Source organism: Hordeum vulgare, chromosome 4H, assembly GCF_904849725.1.
Source record: "Hordeum vulgare subsp. vulgare chromosome 4H, MorexV3_pseudomolecules_assembly, whole genome shotgun sequence".
Lineage (NCBI taxonomy): Eukaryota > Viridiplantae > Streptophyta > Magnoliopsida > Poales > Poaceae > Hordeum > Hordeum vulgare.
Window position 1 is genome coordinate 96,138,085 of NC_058521.1, and position 19,812 is coordinate 96,157,896.

At 40.7% G+C, this 19,812-nt stretch overlaps 1 long non-coding RNA gene across 3 annotated transcripts; it reads left to right on the plus strand.

Moving 5' to 3' along the window:
* The first annotated feature begins 10,601 nt into the window (after positions 1 to 10,601).
* Positions 10,602 to 14,357, plus strand: LOC123448001. Of its 3 annotated transcripts, none has more exons than XR_006631581.1 (6): positions 10,602 to 10,940; positions 11,025 to 11,159; positions 11,784 to 12,018; positions 12,844 to 12,977; positions 13,716 to 14,003; positions 14,090 to 14,357. It is a non-coding gene; the product is annotated as an uncharacterized LOC123448001 (long non-coding RNA). The 3 variants fall into 3 exon arrangements; XR_006631580.1 differs by having other exon boundaries at positions 10,602 to 10,920; positions 11,012 to 11,159; XR_006631582.1 differs by having other exon boundaries at positions 10,602 to 10,920; positions 11,012 to 11,159; positions 11,787 to 12,018.
* The last annotated feature ends 5,455 nt before the right edge of the window (positions 14,358 to 19,812 follow it).

The following is a 19,812-nucleotide window of genomic DNA, read 5'->3' on the forward strand; positions in this document are numbered from 1 at the left end:
GAGGAGGATCTCAAGCAGGAACACCCACACCTATTTGCTGGCCAACCCAAATCTCGAGGGCGAGATTCATCTTAAGGGGGGTAGGTTTGTAACATCCCAATTTTCTTAAATTCGGATGTTAATAGATCATTCATATGCATCTCATATTTTTATGCATTATTTTGTTCTTCTGAAAATTTTATTCATTATGTGACTGCGGGCAATTTATTGGAGTGGAGATAATATGACTTCTCCCCTGTCGAATTAAAGTGCATAATGTTTCGAATATTATTTGAAGTTATCTTATTTGGTTTTGGAAACTTTATAATCTTTCAAATTATTTTAGTGAAGTTTTCAAATGCTTTTTGTGTGGCCTATTGCATAAAACTTTTTTTAAAAAAAATTATTAGGAGGAACTAGGGTTCCTTTATTATTTATTAGGTGGATTTATTTTATATTTATTTATGTCTATATTAGCATTTTAATATATATATATATATTACTATATGCGTATATATCTATATATATATGGTATACATATATATTACTATATGCGTATATATTATCTTTATATATATATTGTATATATATATATATTTTTGATATTTTTGAAAAAAAAATGTTATTTTTTTATTTAAAAAAAAACTGGACTAGCTGGCCAGGCCAAGCCAAAGGCTCAGCCCAGCCAACACCGCATGTGCCCAGCACCAGCCAGCTCTCGTGGCACCCCCATGAGCCCCAACTCCTTCTTTCCATCGAGCCAGGGACCGAGCCCCACGCTCCTGGCCCCAGGAGCCCCAGGCCACGAGGCCACTTGCCCACGTGCCCAGCGCCAGCACGCCACAGCCCCTGCACCGAGCCGGTTTCACCCAGGAAACGAGCTCATGTTCGACCAGGACTCCTTTTCTCCTCGCGAGTAGAAAAGTCCCGGGACCCGATTCTTGTGCTGACTTCGATTTGAGCCAGACCCCATCTCGCCTAGACCGCAGAGGAGCCGCCCCTCACCGCGCCGACGCCGGAGCCGCCATCGCCGGAGCACCTCACCATCCATCGGAGTTCGCGAAGCCGTTCACCGGAGTTTGCGCACGTCACCGGAGTTTGTCCGACCGCCACCGGAGAAGCATCATCGGAGGCACCACACCGAGACGGTTCCGTTTTTCCCCGCTGTTCGTGGTGAGATCGCACGCACGAGCGGATTCATCAAACCCCGATGAACAGCTTCAGGATGAAATTTACTCTGTTTTTAATCTGTTTTTAGCTCTGTCAGATTCTCGGCATAATTTTGAAACGCGTTTATCTTTTTACTCGTAACTCCGATTCAGGAAATTCTTTTTCCTGTGATCTCGTATTGATGAGTAGAACATGTTAGAACCAGTAGTTTTCAGTTTTACGAAAATTAATTTTTTTGTTAAAACAGATTATTTTAAACCTACCGGAGGCCATATTTTGCAAACCGATCACCCGGTTTAGTTGATTCTTTTTGCGTTTTCATCGTATCAGCATGTAGATGATTTTATACCTGCTGCCATGCTATTTATGCTTTGGTTTTAAACTAGTTGTTTTATTGCCGATGGTTTTATTTGGTGTTATGTGATTGTGATGATTGATTGGTGTGATTGTTTGCAACGTGTAGATTGTGCGGAGTGCGACGCAAACTATTGTCTGGAGTGTGACTTTCTGAACCAGAATCAAGGCAAGTTACATGTTGATCATCCTTTACCTATTATTTTTCTATGCATGTAGTATTATACCATCCTATGAAAATTATGCATGTATAGGAAGATTATTATTGCTATGCTATTGAGCTATATCCCTCGTCATTGAAGATCGTGGTATTTGTAGTTTTTCTATGCAATGTAGACGGGGATTGGTTCCTGTATTCATTGAGATTATGTGAGGATTACTACAAAATAAATTGAGTAGTAATTCAGGATATAATACACCTCTGGGCGGATATGGTATTGCTGGGTGGTTTCAAGAACATCATGGTTTCTACCCTCTGAATGTAAGTGGATGCCGCCCAGGTTGAAAAAGATCAAACAGACTTAGTGACTAGTAGCTTCCTTGTGCGACCACTGGCTATTATGGGCTCTGGCTTAGTTGATCAGTCGTGGAAACCTTACCCGGATGTGCCAGCTGATGTAGCTATGATAGGTGGGATGGGCCTCCTGTGGGACTAGGTGACTGCTTCTGAAAGACTTCGTCCCAATCTTCGGGTTGGGTCCAGTGGGTACAGCGTACTAACCTCCGCAGAGTGTATAAACTAATCATGATTAGCCGTGTCCCCGGTTATGGACAATTTTGAGCAGCTAGGCCGTTACAGTTGTTGGATGATCTTGACAGATGACACACTTAATAAAACTTGATGGGAAACTTAATGATGGTAATAGGTTGGAGTTGGAGATGCCAATTCAACCATATGTGAGTTATTGTAGCAAACAAATTAAAAGTTGACTATTAGGTAGTTATGAGGATAAAATCAGCTTTCTGCAATATAACCATCAGCCTTTCTCTTGTTATACTATGCATATACATGTAGGTCTGTTATATTACTTTTCCTGTGTAACTTGCCAATACATTCAAAGTATTGACCTATATGGCTGCAACGTATCATGTTGCAGGATATTCAAACGAGGAGTAAGGTACCGTTAGGGTCGCGAGTCTTCACTCAACATCGCCAGTGGGCTATGATGGGACTCGTCGTTATTATTCTGCTACTTTTCCGCTGTTTAATAGAATAAAGCTAGCTAAGTGCTATGCAGATTGTTATATTTTATAAATTCTGGATCATATGTTATAATAAATGATGCACTTGCTATATCTGGTTTTCATCTATACTTTGTGTGCTAGCGAGTCGATCCAGGGACTAGCACGGTAAAGCACAGAGACTCAAATCTTTCGAGGTTTGGTCGTTACAGATGGTATCAGAGCAATGCGTTGACTGTAGGTCGTGGCCCTAGAAAATGGATTAGAAAAGCCATAGGAGTGAAACATTATTCTATACACCTTGTCTACATCTTACTCTTTCATTAGATAACCACTCTAGTATCTTGACCAGCTTAAGTAGGAACTAGTGTTGAGACCACCACTTATCTTGTTTTTATTTGCGATATTAACGGGATAGCGTATCTGATTATGCCCGCTTTGTGGCATGACGATACTATGTTGCTTGCTTGATTGCTATTTTGCTTGTTTGTTAAATTAGGATCTTGTCGGAATTATTCGACTATATATATAGATATGTTTGATTATTGTTATGCTTGTTTGTGTTATTGCTATGGTGTTTTGTTGCCTCATATATATTACCTTGGTCATACTATGCATATGGGTAGAATATCTATATTCCTCTAGACCTATTCTATCTATTTTCTTATCAATTCTTGCCAACCAAAACCCTTAGTATGCCTATTCTAGTAAGTTCTGATGGGGCTGAGATGGCCGCAAGTTTGGGATGTTTTCAGATGAACTTGTCTATTGGGAAGCATGAGTTTCCTACAGATTTGATCATATTGAAGTCACAAGGTCTGGATATTATTTTGGGTATGGACTGGTTACAATTATATGAAGGAGTTATCGATTGTGCTAGTCGATCTATTTCTCTTAGTGCACGAGGAGGGAAGAGAATCAAATATGTATGTAAGTATCAGCATAAGAGGATGCAGGTGAACTCTCTTAAGGGGGGTAGCCTGGAAGAGGTGCCAGTTGTGAAGGATTATACAGATGTGTTTCACGTATCCCAGCTGAAGAAGTGTCATGCCGAGATGGCAGATGTTCCTTTGAGAGATACAGTGCCACTAGAGGCAATTCAGTTGGAGACCGACTTGACATATGAGGAGAAGCCTGTTAAGATTCTGGAGACAGCAGAGAGAGTAACTCGCACCAAGGCAATCAGGTTATGCAAAGTTCAGAGGGATCATCATACCGAAGAAGAGGCTACTTGGGAACGAGAGGAGGATCTCAAGCAGGAACACCCACACCTATTTGCTGGCCAACCCAAATCTCGAGGGCGAGATTCATCTTAAGGGGGGTAGGTTTGTAACATCCCAATTTTCTTAAATTCGGATGTTAATAGATCATTCATATGCATCTCATATTTTTATGCATTATTTTGTTCTTCTGAAAATTTTATTCATTATGTGACTGCGGGCAATTTATTGGAGTGGAGATAATATGACTTCTCCCCTCTCGAATTAAAGTGCATAATGTTTCGAATATTATTTGAAGTTATCTTATTTGGTTTTGGAAACTTTATAATCTTTCAAATTATTTTAGTGAAGTTTTCAAATGCTTTTTGTGTGGCCTATTGCATAAAACTTTTTAAAAAAAAAATTATTAGGAGGAACTAGGGTTCCTTTATTATTTATTAGGTGGATTTATTTTATATTTATTTATGTCTATATTAGCATTTTAATATATATATATATATATTACTATATGCGTATATATCTATATATATATGGTATACATATATATTACTATATGCGTATATATTATCTTTATATATATATTGTATATATATATATATATTTGATATTTTTGAAAAAAAAATTGTTATTTTTTTTATTTAAAAAAAACTGGACTAGCTGGCCAGGCCAAGCCAAAGGCTCAGCCCAGCCAACACCGCATGTGCCCAGCACCATCCAGCTCTCGTGGCACACCCATGAGCCCCAGCTCCTTGTTTCCATCGAGCCACGGACCGAGCCCCACGCTCCTGGCCCCAGGAGCCCCAGGCCACGAGGCCACTTGCCCACGTGCCCAGCGCCAGCATGCCACAGCCCCTGCACTGAGCCGGTTTCACCCAGGAAACGAGCTCATGTTCGACCAGGACTCCTTTTCTCCTCGCGAGTAGAAAAGTCCCAGGACCCGATTCTTGTGCTGACTTCGATCTGAGCCAGACCCCATCTCGCCTAGGCCGCAGAGGAGCCGCCCCTCACCGCGCCGACGCCGGAGCCGCCATCGCTGGAGCACCTCACCATCCATCGGAGTTCGCGAAGCCGTTCACCGGAGTTTGCGCACGTCACCGGAGTTTGTCCGACCGCCACCGGAGAAGCACCATCGGAGGCACCACACCGAGATGGTTCCGTTTTTCCCCGCTGTTCGTGGTGAGAACGCACGCACGAGCGGATTCATCAAACCCCGATGAACAGCTTCAGGATGAAATTTACTCTATTTTTAATCTGTTTTTAGCTCTGTCAGATTCTCGGTATAATTTTGAAACGCGTTTATGTTTTTACTCGTAACTCCGATTCAGGAAATTCTTTTTCCTGTGATCTCGTATTGATGAGTAGAACATGTTAGAACGAGTAGTTTTCAGTTTTACGAAAATTAATTTTTTTGTTAAAACAGATTATTTTAAACCTACCGGAGGCCATATTTTGCAAACCGATCACCCGGTTTAGTTGATTCTTTTTGCGTTGTCATCGCATCAGCATGTAGATGATTTTATACCTGCTGCCATGCTATTTATGCTTTGGTTTTAAACAAGTTGTTTTATTGCCGATGGTTTTATTTGGTGTTATGTGATTGTGATGATTGATTGGTGTGATTGTTTGCAACGTGTTGATTGTGCGGAGTGCGACGCAAACTATTGTCAGGAGTGTCACTTTCTGAACCAGAATCAAGGCAAGTTACATGTTGATCATCCTTTACCAATTATTTTTCTATGCATGTAGTATTATACCACCCTATGAAAATTATGCATGTATACGAAGATTATTATTGCTATGCTATTGAGCTATATCCCTCGTCATTGAAGATCGTGGTATTTGTAGTTTTGCTATGCTATGTAGACGGGGATTGGTTCCTGTATTCATTGAGATTATGTGAGGATTACTACAAAATAAATTGAGTAGTAATTCATGATATAATACACCTCTGGGCGGATATGGTATTGCTGGGTGGTTTCAAGAACATCATGGTTTCTATCCTCTGAATGTAAGTGGATGCCGCCCAGGTTGAAAAAGATCAAACAGACTTAGTGACTAGTAGTTTCCTTGTGCGACCACTGGCTATTATGGGCTCTGGCTTAGTTGATCAGTCGTGGAAACCTTACCCGGATGTGCCAGCTGATGTAGCTATGATAGGTGGGATGGGCCTCCTGTGGGACTAGGTGACTGCTTCTGAAAGACTTCGTCTCAATCTTCGGGTTGGGTCCAGTGGGTACAGCGTACTAACCTCCGCAGAGTGTATAAACTAATCATGATTAGCCGTGTCCCCGGTTATGGACAATTTTGAGCAGCTAGGCCGTTGCAGTTGTTGGATGATCTTGACAGATGACACACTTAATAAAACTTGATGGGAAACTTAATGATGGTAATAGGTTGGAGTTGGAGATGCCAATTCAAACATATGTGAGTTATTGTAGCAAACAAATTAAAAGTTGACTATTAGGTAGTTATGAGGATAAAATCAGCTTTCTGCAATATAACCATCAGCCTTTCTCTTGTTATACTATGCATATACATGTAGGTCTGTTATATTACTTTTCCTGTGTAACTTGCCAATACATTCAAAGTATTGACCTATATGGCTGCAACGTATCATGTTGCAGGATATTCAAACGAGGAGTAAGGTACCGTTAGGGTCGCGAGTCTTCACTCAACATCGCCAGTGGGCTATGATGGGACTCATCGTTATTATTCTGCTACTTTTCCGCTGTTTAATAGAATAAAGCTAGCTAAGTGCTATGCAGATTGTTATATTTTATAAATTCTGGATCATATGTTATAATAAATGATGCACTTGCTATATCTGGTTTTCATCTATACTGTGTGTGCTAGCAAGTCGATCCAGGGACTAGCACGGTAAAGCACAGAGACTCAAATCTTTCGAGGTTTGGTCGTTACATTACCTAAGCTAGCCTCGAAGCTCCTAGCAACGCACCTTAGGCCTCGCATGGGGGAGATGGTGCACGCCAACCAATCGTCTTTCATTAAAGGAAGAAACCTACACGACAATTTCCTTGTGGTTAGACAGCTAGTGTGTGGCCTGCATCGGAGGAAGGCAAAAGGGGTCCTGCTCAAACTGGAGATCTCTAAAGCCTTCGATTCTCTATCCTGTCCCTTCCTCTTCGAGGTGCTAAGGGACAAGGGCTTCTCCGAGAGATGGATCTCATGCATTGCTACCTTACTGATGACGGCTAGTTCGAGAGTGGTGGTGAATGGATGCGCTGGTAGCAAATTCATGCATGCGAAAGATCTCCGGCAAGGGGAACCCATATCCCCCATGCTGTTCGTGCTGGCTATGGACGTACTCACTTCGATCGTTATTAAGGCACATGAGAACTCAGCTATTAGTGCCATGAACGGTTGTAGTCCGATGCAACGCCTGTCCCTATATGCGGATGATGTGGTGCTTTTCATCAAACCTACTTAGCCAGATTTGCAACTGGTGATTGAGGTGTTTCACATCTTTGGCGTGGCTTCGGGACTGAAGGTCAACTACAAAAAAAATTGGCTATTAGGATCAGGTCGGAGGACTCGGATGCAGAGCTTTTCAAGCGTGCATTACCGTGGAAGATGGAACAATTCCCTTGCAAGTACTTGGGGCTGCACCTAAGCATTTGGAAGTTACGTCGCTCAGAATGGCAGCCGATTGTAGATGCATCACTCCATATTGTGCCGGGTTGGCAGGGGGGTTTGGTGACTAGGACGGGACGCCTGGTTCTAGTTAACCAGGTCATGAGAGCTCGGGCTACGCACCACCTGATGATCGTTGAGGCACCCAAATGGTCATTGGAGAAGGTGGACAAAGGCTGCCGGGCCTTCTTCTGGGCTGGTACGGAGGGCATCCATGGAGGCAAATGCGCTGTGTCGTGGGTTCGCGTGTGTCGGCCAAAGAGGCTAGGAGGACTCGGCGTGATCGACCTGTATAGGCATGAGTTAGCCCTCAGATTGCGTTGGGAGTGGCTTCGGCATTCGGATTGCTCTATGCCATGGCAAGGTCTTAATTTGGTTGCTGATAAGAAAGTGGCCCAAGCTTTAGGCAACATGGTTAAGTGGAACTTAGGATCAGGATCACAAATTTTGTTCTGGAAAGACAGATGGATAAACGGTGCAACGATCAAGGAGATTGCACCATTAGTGGTGGCAAGAGTCAGAACCCAAGTGGGCAACAGGAGATCGGCTAGAGATGCGCTTCACATGCATGCTTGGACAAATGATATTGTCGGAGAGATGTGCACCGGAAGCTTGTCTCAGTTCATTTCGCTCTGGGAGATTCTTATCGAAGTGGAGATCGCCCCGGGCAGCGAGGATAGGCCGATCTGGGCCTGGAATGTGGAAGGAACATACACGACATCCTTGGCTTATATGATGCTATGTGAGGGGGGAATGGGATTCCAGTCTTATGCAGCCATATGGAAGAGTTGGGCACCCCTGGCTTGCCGGATCTTCATGTGGTTGGCAGTGCAATATCGGTTGTGGACGTCGGATAGGAGGGCACGACACGAGCTACAACACCATACCTTGCCTTGCTACTTGTGTGATCAAGAAGAGGACACGGTCGACCATATCCTTATTCAATGTGTCTTCGCAAGGCAGGTATGGTTCATTTGCTTCTCCAGGATGGGGTTGGTACCACACTTGTGCCCAACTCAGCATGCCACCTTGGTGGAGTGGTGGCAGATGGCTCGAAAGCGAATCGCCAAGCGCACACGTAAAGGCTTTGACACACCAGTTATGCTTGTCAGCTGGAGCCTATGGAAACCGAGGAATGACAAAGTTTTTGGTAGGAATGTTGTCCTGAACGAAAGGGGTACGGTGGATCTCATTTTTGAGGACCTTACGAATTGGACTATGGCAGGAGCTTCTGGAGTGATATGTATGATTCAGTAGTAGAGTCTAGTTAATTTATGGAGTGGGGGCTGGGTTGGGATCGATCTGTGATGCCTAACTAGCGATGATGTAATCTCTTGTACATAACTTGTGCCTTCTATAAAGCTATGGTACACCTTTGGCGTACCCTCGAAAAAAAGTCGAGTCCTTTAAGACTTCCCACTAGGACAGGCTTATTTTGTTGCGTGCAATTCGGAAATAAACCAATTTGACCTTTCTTAGTACAAACATTAACATATATTCAACTTTGTTCACGCTGATTAATATAAAAAATGAAAAAATCATGAAAAAGAAAACATTTACGGATTAAAAAATGTTTACGGATTTTGAACCAAAGTTCACGATTTTTGTTAAAGTTCACCGAAGTGGAGAAACCATTCATTACATTTGGAAAAAAAAGTTCACAAAATTTGAAAAAAGTTCATGGAATCAGAAAAAATGTTCATCGGACTTGAAAAAATTTCATTGATTTTTTGAAAAAAGTTCATAAATCTGAATAAAAGTTCATCGAATATGAAAAAATGTTCATCGGACTTGAAAAAAGTTAATTGAATTTGAAAAGGAAGTTCATAAATCCGAAAAAGAGTTCATCGATTTGAAAAAAGAGTTCATCAAATTTGAAAAAGTTATCGTCTTTGAAAAAAAGTTCATGGAGTTTGAAAATAGTTCATCATATAAAAAACACGAATTTAAATAGGAAAAGAAAAAGAAAAAAGAAAACTCGAATAAAACTGCCCGTGAGAATGACCAATGAATGAGTGAAAAGCCGGTTTGGAAAGCTTCTAGAACTTTCCCAAAACCAAGGGATTCACAATTGAAGAGTGAAATTAAAGAATGCTTAGAAAGCATAAGTACTTTGTTGGCCTAGTGGTTACGCTCGATTGCATCAAAGGAGGTGATTGTGGGTTCGAAGTTCGACGGCTTCACGTTTTAAGAATGTTTTGAACGAAAGTGCATGCATGCGCCGGTTTGTAGAAAAGAGAAGAAACTGGTGCCTGCAACACCAAATAGGATTTGACTAAAAGCTTTGGCTCGGTAAATAATACTATCACGGTGAAACACAATCACCCTAATGCCTCCTTTGGTTTTATAGGATTTTTGTAGAAATTTTATGAAATAAGATTTTCAAAGGAAAAATCTGTATGAAGCCTTTTGGTTTGTAGGAATAGATTCCTATTTCTATCTAGGATAGAAATCAATCCTTCATATTTAAAGAAAAAAAAAATTAGCCTAGACTCAAGAAATTCTTATTCTATGCATCAAATGATATGTCTTTCTTTGTAGGAATTGAGATGTGTGTTTTCTCACTTCCTATTATTTTCTACTCATATGATCTTCCTATCCTGTGAATCAAAGGAGGACTAACAATTATAAACAATTATATACATGTTTAATGGAAATCGGGGTTGATATGGATCCATTATCATAGAAATAAAACTCTGATCGACTAGTTTTTGATGTAATTTTATTTTTGAAGGACGAGTCGTTAATGGCGAGGTCCATAGTTTAGCTAAGCACTTTCTTGATCTCGGTCCGAAATGTCACGTTTGGTTGGCCAATGGCATGATACGAATTGTATTCCACCTCATATACCTACTATATTAAAGCTACTAAGCAATCAGCCCTCCCGTGCAATCCAAGTGCTAGCGACGTTGGTCCACTAGATCGACACGTGTTGACCTGATTTTCCTTTTATTTTTTTTATTTTTTTACACCCCTAAAAAGTTACCGTGGAAGGCAATAAATATCTGAAACCTCTTCATCCTTCTAGAAAGACAGACATGGAGACAGAAGAGCCGCCGCCGCTTCCTCCACAGGTCCGTGCTCGCCGTCCGCACCCATGCCGCCGTCGGCCGTCTAGCCGCCACGCCGTAGTTGCCACAGCTCCCTCTCCTTCCTGCCCTTCCTTCACCTCGGTGTGGCTACGAGGTAAGGAGCACGAACCCTAGGCCCGGTTCCTGGGCTTGGTCGGCCTCCTGGGCGGATGTTGTTGAGTTCCGCCGCCGATTCCAGGACCAGCAGTGCTTCCTCCCAACCCCCCACCTCATGCGTGCACCAATCTTCGCCGCCACTTGATGACATGGAGGTGAACACCACTGCAATCATGGTGTGCCTTCTTTGACCAAGGTTCTCTCATGTCATCTTTTTTTTTCTGCCATTGTTGATCCGTCCATGATTTTGTTGAGTGACTTTGTTAGGATCCATGAACAGTTAGCATGGTGGCATTGTTAGCAACAGAGGGGGGAAGATTGAGGATGAATTACAGGGTTGGGCTGCTTACCAGGTGGGGGATGTTCTACCAAGAGTGCTAGCCGCAGTTGTTGTGGATATAGATGAGCCATATAGGTAATGTTTTCTCTCATGGTACCTTGACCTTTTCCATTGTATACACACAACAGATGAACAATTTAGCATTGTACATGAACATCAACTAGCTCACAAGGCGGCATACAAAGTACTTATCATTACTAAGATTCTATTGTTTATGGTGTATTATAGTGAACATCAATTAGTTCACAAGATGGCATTGTTGGATGAAGTGGTCTCAGTTGAAACTGAAGTGGACACTTCTAACGAACATGGCGAATTTTAAATATCCAAAGCCAGAAGTAGTTTTTCTGGATACTTTTGAGCAACACAAAAATGCTCTACATATAGTTTGCCGTGTGTTTGAACTGAAACAAAAAGAACCTGCATAGAAAATGACCCATCCTTTTAAGAAATCTAGCCACTAACATGAAAAGAAAATACTTTGGGAACTAGGACAGAAAAGAAAACGTATGTTGTACATGCATGTTCTATGTGCAAGTCCTGGTTGCTCTGATAGTTAAAAATGCAATAAATACGCAGATTATTCGTGCCACTTTCGGTTCAGATAATTTTATTTGATCATATTCAACTTCTAAAAAACTTTGTTAAGATGATTATGTATATATAGTTTGATTCGATTCTGTTTATCCATGTCAATAGTAGGGCATGTCTCGAATCATCATCTTCTGATACTAAAAGAGGTCAGATTAAGTTTTTTGTTAGCAACTAGAAGGCGAATTAAGTTGTCAAGCAACAATCAGCGGTCAAGCGTCAAGTCCTTCTTCCGGAGAAGAAGGCCCACTCCGACATGGCAGCCACCAAGCCCACCGACGGCTTCTCCAAAAAGGCAGCGCACCACAACCAGAAGCAAGCTCATCTCTTCCCCCAACACAAGGTATGGCTAATCCAAATTCGAAGGTTCATACGCTGACACCATCTGATCCTTCTGGATTAACAAATCAATTGAAACGGTTTTTTGCTTTTAGTTTTGCAGCAGACGAGTCGATGTAAATTCTCACATGATAGCCCAATGTTCGGTTTATCTTTGGATTATGGGATGCAACATGAGGCTGCTCGCACATGGTGTTGCGGAGCGGCCAACCGTCAGCCTTCCGAGTTTTTGCAAATTATGTTTGTTTGTCTCGCTCCAGATTAGCCAATTATTTCTTAACCATCAGATCCACTATATATGAAAAAAATAGAAAAGCATGTTTCCTCGATGGCAATAATTAGGCTAAATTCACAACTTCCTATTCTTAAATCTTGATGTTGGCACTATGCAAAAGAAATGCGGACAATCAGGGTGTATTTGTGCGCTTAGCATCCTGCAGATAACTATGAACTGTGTTTGCTAAAGTATTTGCAGATAACTATGAACTATGTTTGCTAAAGGATTTGCTGATTTTTTTTCACCACATAAATCTCGACAAGACTGCGTTTTCATGTACCAAAACTAATCATGTTTCTTGCTTTGTATGCACATCCATATTAATCATGTCTATAATGAAAGTTACTTGTTATGCTCTTCTGTGTGTAAGCTCTGTCAGACATTTGTTTTGTTTCTCAATGATATTATCTACTCCTTCTGTCTGGCTTATGTGTTAAATGTGAAACAAATCCATCCAAATTCACTAATATCAGAGTGTTTTCAGTCTAATTTCATTTCTCATGGTCATCTGCCTTCAGAAGTGTAAAACTGATGGCGTAATCTTCTTTGCAGGTTAAAATAAGTACCTATCCTTGCAGCTCTGAAGAACCTTCACCGGAGCTCTCAAGAACAGAGAACACGAAAAAGAGAATATGCCGCCTCTTGCACATTGAAAGTGATGGACAACAATGATTTATCCACTAATTGTAAGTTCAACATTTATTGCGAGTTAACTTATTTTCAATTGGTGCATATGGCTACTCAATTGGAATTATGCACTAGAAGAAAACAGTGTGTTCATCTTTTCGATGCAGAGTTTTCCCCCTTTTTTATTCTTCTTCACAATTTCTCTTCAATTTCAAACTATGCAACCATCCCACTCAAAGAACAACAATGCAGACCTTCTATGGAGTCACCCGATTAAGAAACCAACTGGCCACTCTGTAGAGCCAATGTACAACTCTATACAAGAATGTTTGCTTTTTGGCATTATCCATTGCCTCAATTCCAAATTAAGATGTACATTGATAAAAATTTGAATATTTCACCTCACTGTCAGCCATCGAGATCTCTCATTTGCTTCTGTATGTCGGTGTCTTTTTCAGATATCTTTTAGTCAATTGACTATTCTTGATTCATAGGTCAAAAAACGTGTGTTCATTGAACCAATACATTGCTTAGTTGTAGCCTATCTTTTCAGATTAGCGATTTAAGTATTCACATTACATTTAAAGATTTTTCATTGTGTCAATGAATATTTGTTTAAATATTACTTTAATATTATTTGGGGCACTTTTTTCCCTTTCCCATCAGCCTATCCAATCTAATTCCAGACAGAGTGAGTAGACCTTACTTTAGTGTAGGTAGTACATATTGTTTATGTTTGTTTTCTATGAATGATGAAGTGATAATAATTTTAATGGCCTTCTCTGACCATGTACAAGGAGGAGAGGATGAAGGTATATATCTTGGTGATTGTGATGGTCGCCTTGGTACGAAAATGCCTCAATGGGATGGACCTGCTGGACGTCTTCTTCCAGCAAAGGATTAAACCCCTGCATGCAAGGGCTCATGTGGATGTATGCGGGTCCGAATGACTCCACGCGAACTCACCTGGAGGAGCTCGACACAAAGGTGTTGTAGGAGAAGCTTATGGGTGTCACTATGGCGTGAGACAACCATAGTGCGGCAGGCTGGTGGTTCCCCTCTTCATAGAAAACCCGCCGGTTGAGGTAATCTTCAGTTCGTTTTATATGAACGATCTTGTTCTTGTTGTTTAATAGTTCTTTGACTTGGGTGATTTCTTATCAATTAGTAGAGCTTCACGAAGATTATTAGTGTGGTGTCGGTTATTAACCGTGCACCCGCTGATGTGGCAAGCTACACCGAGCATCAGGATGGGACGAACACGACGAAGAGGACGATGATGAGACTGACTGGGACGACGGCGATCTAGAGGAGGGAGATGAGGCGGAATCCTCTTTGTTGGAGAACATTTTGACTGAGACCCTTGTTGGGGAATGTTGCATGGGAAACAAAAAATTTCCTACGCACACGCAATACCTATCCATGGTGATGATCATCTACGAGAGGGGAGAGTGCATCCACATACCCTTGTAGATTGCTAAGCAGAAGCGTATATAACGCGGTTGATGTAGTGGAACATCTTCACGATCCAAATTGCAGCCCGTCCCGCAATCTGATCACGATCCGTCACGTGATCCCATCATGATCCATCCCGATCTAGTGCCGAACGGACGACACCTCCGCGTTCAGCACACGTACAACTCGATGATGATCACCGCCTTGATCCAACAAGAGGGGCGGATAGGTAGATGAGTTCTCCAGCACGGCGATGCGATGGTGGTGGTGGTGAACTAATCCAGCAGGGTTTCTCCTAAGCATCGGCGAACTAGACTAGAGGAGAAAATGATCTAGATGAAGTAGAGGGAGCACGTGGCAATTAGGGTTAGCCCTCACCTCTAAAACCTCTAGTATATATAGGAGGAGGGGAGGGAGGCCGGGGCCCTAGGTCTTGCCACTTTGGGTCGGCCGAAGTGGGTAGAGGAGGAATCATCCTCCAATCCTAGTAGGATTAGGAATCTGTTAGAAGTAAACGAGACACAAGCAATGAACAGTAATCAATCTGATCCCTCTTTCATTATATGGTCAAGGTATTTATACAGATGGAACAGACATGACCAATCACAAGAGGTGTCCGTTCGGGGTGGAGATGACCGGCGCAACTGTGGCCAAGCAGGCAACTGCTTGTGGTTAGACAAGGGGAGATTCCCCCTTAAATAACGTATGTTAATTAACTCTAATACTCCCCCTAATCTGTACTTGTCTATATAGTATCGTCATCTTGAAAAGCTCCTCCAAAAACCCTGTGGAAAAAATGTGAGGAGATATGTGTTTGATATGTTGGTAAAACTCCTTCATAACCCACTGGGAAAATAAGGAGAAAATGATGCAACATATAATGGTTATTGTCTCTTTTAACTCAATACCAGAAAACCCATAGAGTTTAGATGACAATAAATATGTCGTATATACTTTCCTAAAAACCCCGATGGGGAAAACATAAAGTATGACATATGATCTCATGTTGATATTACCTCATTAGAAACCTTTATGAGAACCTGTAAAGTAAACTCATGAAGGGAAACCGAGTATTATATGATGCATTGAACAGGAACAATTCAGGAAGATACTCCCCCCGATTCATGCAAATTTCGAAGCCGTCACATACCAACTCCATGAACATATTTCTGGAATGTAAAAGTTGGTAGATACTTGATGAACAAATCAGTCACAGGATTTAACAAATCAGCCATGAGATCTGTTTCGAAGACTCTTCATGAGAGGGCTACCACACCTAGTAGGAACACTAAGCTTGTCTACGATCCGACATAGTGGGGATATGATTGATGTATCCAATGATATCAGTGTTCACATTTCTGTGAAACTGAAAAACCAGGACAAGATGTTTGATGCCTTTGGAGATATCGATAGATATTCTTCCCAACCAATTGTGTTTGGTGGATCCAATGGCATTATGGAACGTTGATTCCCAATATCTCATTTCCATCATCTCTTGGTCTAAATAGATCTTTATCTACGTCTAGAGAATGAACTACCATGAGAGTTATGGATGGATAAGATTTGTCCACAATGAATTTATCCAATATATTTTTGATATAGACAACATAGTATACCATAATGTATGAATGAAGGTGCTCATGTTGTAGTAACGAGCGGTATTTTGGTTTACCCAAAATCCTTCATTTGAAACTCCGTCATTTAGATGATTACATGTGTCGTTAGTGCACACACACAAACATGGATAATCATCATTATAGGAGTAACCCTTATGCATAGGGAACTCACTACGTCGGTTGTACCAAACGTACCGACGATAATAATAAGTCATATGGTGACTTATTGATTTTACACAATGTATGTTACGTTTTGCATTTCGATTCAGAAGTGAGATTCCATCGAGAATCAATTATATATGTGTGAATCTAGTGATCCGCATGGATATGTGATCACTACATCTATCAACTACAGAGATAGATGATTTTATACTGCCAATGATATAAGTTACTAGAAGGAGATTCCACCTCTGGAGAATAGTTGGGTATCTGCTTGAACCCTTATGCTACCATACTTGCTCTATGTTTCACCACCTTGTTGTTCTTAATTCTATTTCCATAAGAAAACCAGTGTAGGTATTGCTTATGAGTACCTTCCCATTACCGAGCAAGATCATTTCTACCTAGATTATAACCTTTGCTTGAGTACAGTCCGAGTGTTGTTCACACTTTGCCATGGACATGGTCTTTGGACATGAATCATTTGAAAGGTTTTTGCAATCTAGTTGAGAAATGTATGTTGACAATCGTAGACTTCCGGTTATTTGTTTCTCCAAAATCTATATACCAATATATAGTTGATGGAAATATCATTACCCATGGTGACTGCTCGCGATTTCCCAATGCGATTGAGTCGGGTATTTCGATGTCCCAGTTATTGTGTCCACTATGAACTGGATTGGTGGAGGCTTCCCATCCACTTGGTGTATACTGTCCATTAGGTGTCTGTCAACGTGAAGTTGACTTGCATTTACTGATTCATAGGCCTTGATATCCTTACTTCAAGAAGCTGAAACCTAACGTACTTTTGCCATACATCTCCCCATGTTGCATCAAACGGGGAGTGGAGCGGTTTTTGTTGGTACCTCCACTCTTTCAAGTATACTTTCCCAGGATTGTAGGATTGGGTGACACCATTATAGTCAGTAAATGAATCTGGCAGGTTATTTGCAATGAGATGCAAATCTTCTGAACGCATGGTTAAGATCTTTGAGTACGTGGATTTGAGGCAGAAATGTGTTGAACATTCCACTAATTTCCTCGCATTCTTCATGGTACTTAAATTCCCCCCTAATGCCTCGATATATTCCTCATTGAATCAGCATATTGACTTTGAATAACTCCCCATGCATTGGGCTTGAGGTATTGACGAAAATACAATTATTCCTCACATAGATCCCAACTATATGTTGAGGGGCCAATGATGTATGCCGGGTGGTGATATCGGTATGCAACCGAATTGCGCTGATCGGAAATAGTTGGTAGATTTCCATGTATCAAAGATACAGGGGAATGATATTATGCAGTTCTATCATGAGCGTGTAAAACTGCATGACTCCAATGTAAAGTTGGTAAGTTGCAATTTCAAAGTAAAGATCATGCAATGAGCTTAATACTTTGGATATGATTCTACTAAACCATTTTTAGTCTAGACAAATAGGACAAAGTGCTAAACTTCACTCCTAGGGCCAAAGAGAAAGCACACAAGGAGAATTTTGCAACTTGTCCATTCGATTTGCTTGAAATCGATGTCAGGATAATGAGCCAATGGTTTTTGTGTGAATAAAGCACACACTTAACACCATAATGTAGATGTGCCTTATACAACCATGGAACACCTGAATAGTCTAGTCAATGGATGGAAAGAGCCACTTGCCTCAACTTGATGTATTCAAGGAGTCTGAGTGGTTCAGCGTAGACTTTAAGGTGCGCGAGCCTTAAAATTAGCTTCCGTGTGTCACATTAGTGCACACAAAATCGAAATATTGTTAGAATTTAACATCACAATAATCATAAACTATTGGAATTGCCGATAGTTCCGGTTTCAACCCAATGTCTTGATGACCAAGGCGAGTATGCCAAGTTTGTCATGTACAAGACATTTTGGGAAACTATCTTGGGCGCAACATGTGCTTCGGGCTTTGTAGTACGTGTAGTACAATCCAGATGATACATAGAGAATGTGCTTGCCATATTCGTTGCATATGGTAAAGAGAAGTCATTTCTCTTTGTTGTCATCATAAGTTTCACTTTGGAAACTATTTTGACGGATACCGATATAGTTTAGTAGGGTACGAGTTAAACCAGGAAGCAATAAAGCATCCCGACGTTACTCGAGTACCCACAGGGATAGTAAACATGAATCAAGTTGATCCAACAAATACCTCATCGCTTCTAGCGATTTAAAATATCTCCTTTCTCTCAACGTGAGTGGAAACATTGGACTTCCCTGAGTATAGAGTTCGTGGCGCATATGTCCACAAGGCATAGTTCATCTTTCATCTGATTGGCCCCCGTAGAAATCTATATATAGACATGAAGATTCTCAATCTAAAAATCAATGTCAGATATATAGAATACATACAAATGTATATGTACCAAAGTGCTGATACAATATATTGTGATATACAATATATGATGATAACAATATTTATGTTATTGTTACAACATCATGAATGGACATAAATTATATTGACCACTTAGGAGACTAGGAGACTATTCATAGTCTCCAAACATGTCGGTTGAGGCATATTCAACCACACGTTCTCTGTGCCCATTGGATCCCGTCATCACTGGTGATGTCGGGTTGAAGGTTGAAGTGAGCTTCAAACCTTTGCACTTGAGTTGATTGTATCCTAGGAATTGCTGATACAGAATAACCAAATGCTGAGATGTGAATCTAATGCCTTATAATGTATAAGACAACCTTTTTATTTTAGCGATGTGATCCTGACCAGAAGTGAATCCTGGATTGCACACATTATCCCACGAGACACAAGAGAGATTCATGATGTCCATGGCCCAAATAGGGCAGTGGTGGCTATTGAGGGCGAATGCCTCAAATTCTATAGCCATATGTTACCTCTATGGGTAAACCAAAGATAATTAATTTACATTTAGTAAATTAATGACCATCATGGTTGATGTTGTAATGAACTTAGGAAAATTAATAGATATTTGAAGAGATTATCTTGAAACCATTAGTGTGAATCTCAATTTTCTAAATATGACACGTTGAAGATAATCTCCAAAATGGAGTAGATCTCGTAGCACTAGGGAGTATATTTTGATGAAGTGAGTAGATACTTACTCGTAATGCCTTATGTCATGACTTAGTAAAACGTGTGGGAGAGAACTTTGAAAAGAAATCATAATGTCAAGATGACAAAATGTAGGCTTCGATAATAGTGGTGATATCTGCAAAGCTGTACATCTACACACTACCCTGTGATCCCAAAACATCAATTTGAAAAACAACACTTAGAATTTTGCATATCAATTCTTGCTTGTATCAAGCCAAAGGCTCAATTAAGATGAATTGACTTTATTTGCAAGAAATTAAAAATCTCAATTGCAAATAATAGATGTAAATAATCTTGACAAGTAGAATAACATGGAAATTTATTACATCACAATTTATTATGGAGTACAAAGTACTCTACAGATATAGACTACAATTACAATGAATAATAATGATGTTGCAAATTTGATACTCAAGTGAAAAAATTGAATAGTATAGACCTCAAATTAAATGAGATGATCTTACATCAAATCGCAAGATAATTCAGCAGGGTGAATTAATATTTTGCAAGAGAAAATTAATCTCAATTGCAATGAGGTTGTTTTGCGAGAGAAAAAAAAATCTCAATTACAAATCAGTACT